Source organism: Lepus europaeus, chromosome 18 (genome assembly GCF_033115175.1).
Source record: "Lepus europaeus isolate LE1 chromosome 18, mLepTim1.pri, whole genome shotgun sequence".
NCBI classification, from domain to species: domain Eukaryota; kingdom Metazoa; phylum Chordata; class Mammalia; order Lagomorpha; family Leporidae; genus Lepus; species Lepus europaeus.
The window spans coordinates 71,204,206-71,206,003 of NC_084844.1; the positions used below are offsets into that span (position 1 = coordinate 71,204,206).

Below are 1,798 nucleotides of genomic sequence, written 5' to 3' on the forward strand. Positions count from 1 at the left end.
AGTTTGCCATCACAAGAAGTAAAACTTGAATAATTTCATTTTCTCTACAAGTCTATGTGAGATGGCAGAAGTTTGGAGTGAATATTTTTAGACACTCTAGGTCTTCAATATTCCTGTGAAGACTATTTTTTGGAACTAGGTCTCATTTTAAAAGAACAGTGTTAACATGCACATTAAGAAAACTCACTATTTCCATCTACAATTAGCTGGTGCATTGGAGGATAAATTATAAAATTCTGAATCAATAAAATAATCAAGAGTAAAACATAATCACCCACAGGCCACTGCCGCTGCATCCTCAAAAGGGGCCCTCGGACTCCTCGCTGGGCCAGTGCGGCACTGGGTCATGGAGCCCCGCACATCTCGGGCTGGCCCCTGAACGGCGAGCCCTTCCTGCCAGAGTTGCGGACAACTTTCCCCTGCCCTTGGGTGCCGCGGTGGCGCGGTGGCTCGGTGGCGCGGTGGCTCCTGGACAGTGCCCGCCGCAGGTTCCTGAACTCAGCGCTCCGCTCGCTGCACCTCCGCTGGGTGCTGCGGCGGGTCGCTCCCCACTCCCCACGTGCACGTGGGGTGTCCCTGCCCTGCGTCCTGCAGGTGAGATGCCCCTGTCACACATCATGAGCCAGGATCTGGAGAAAATTGCCATGGATTACATCATGCCGTGCCTGCACGAGGTGGGCTTCTGCTACCTGGACAACTTCCTGGGCAAGGTGGTGGGCAACTGCGTGCTGGAGCGCGTGAAGCAGCTGCACTGCGAAGGGGCCCTGCGGGACGGCCAGCTGGCCGGGCCGCGCGCCCAGGTCTCAAAGCGGCACCTGCGCGGCGACCAGATCACGTGGATCGGGGGCAACGAGAAGGGCTGCGAGGCCATCAGCTTCCTCCTGTCCCTCATCGACAGGCTGGTCCTGTACTGCGGAAGCCGCCTGGGCAAATACTACGTCAAGGAGAGGTCCAAGGCAATGGTGGCCTGCTATCCAGGAAATGGAACAGGTTATGTTCGCCACGTGGACAATCCCAATGGTGACGGCCGCTGTATCACCTGCATCTACTACCTGAACAAGAACTGGGATGCCAAGCTACATGGTGGGATCCTGAGGATATTTCCAGAAGGGAAGTCGTTCGTAGCAGATGTGGAGCCCATTTTCAATAGACTGCTGTTCTTCTGGTCGGCCGCAGGAATCCACATGAGGTGCAGCCTTCCTATGCCACCAGATACGCCATGACTGGTACTTTGATGCTGAAGAAAGAGCAGAAGCCAAAAAGAAATTCGGGAATTTAACTAGGAAGAGCGAGACTGAGCTCACTGAAGACTGACCATGCTGTGACATTCGCTGGCCTCGTTCACTTTAGTTACAGTTCCCGAATTTTCTTTAAGCATTGACACCCAAAGATGACAAGAAAGTCCCCTTGAGTGCTTGTCTCCCTCATGTCCCTGTCTTGCGTGTGGTACTTGGTGTTCTCTTGCCAACACTGTGTTGACCTGCAGATACTGTCTCTGCCAGACGAACTCACTTGCTACTCCAGAAAGACCTGCACATGTCCTTGTTGGCCAGCGGGTTAGCTGATAGGTTTGGTAAAACTGGTTATTGAAACAAGAGCCTGGGAGCGCAGGGATGAATCTTACTTGCACTTTATATACGCTTCCTGATTTGAAAGGAGGAGGTTTGCAAAAAACAAAACAAAACAAACAAACAAACAAAAAACAGAGCATGGTGACAGATACCACAGAGAGGCGTTATTAAGCCTTAACAGTGGGAAACCAATCTATGTCATCTGAACAATTTCACGATCTAATGGC

The 1,798-nt window shown here is 51.9% G+C and overlaps 1 pseudogene; it reads left to right on the forward strand.

Moving 5' to 3' along the window:
• Nucleotides 1-572: 572 nt before the first annotated feature.
• On the forward strand, nt 573-1,587 carry LOC133777291 (prolyl hydroxylase EGLN3-like; annotated as a pseudogene).
• The last annotated feature ends 211 nt before the right edge of the window (nt 1,588-1,798 follow it).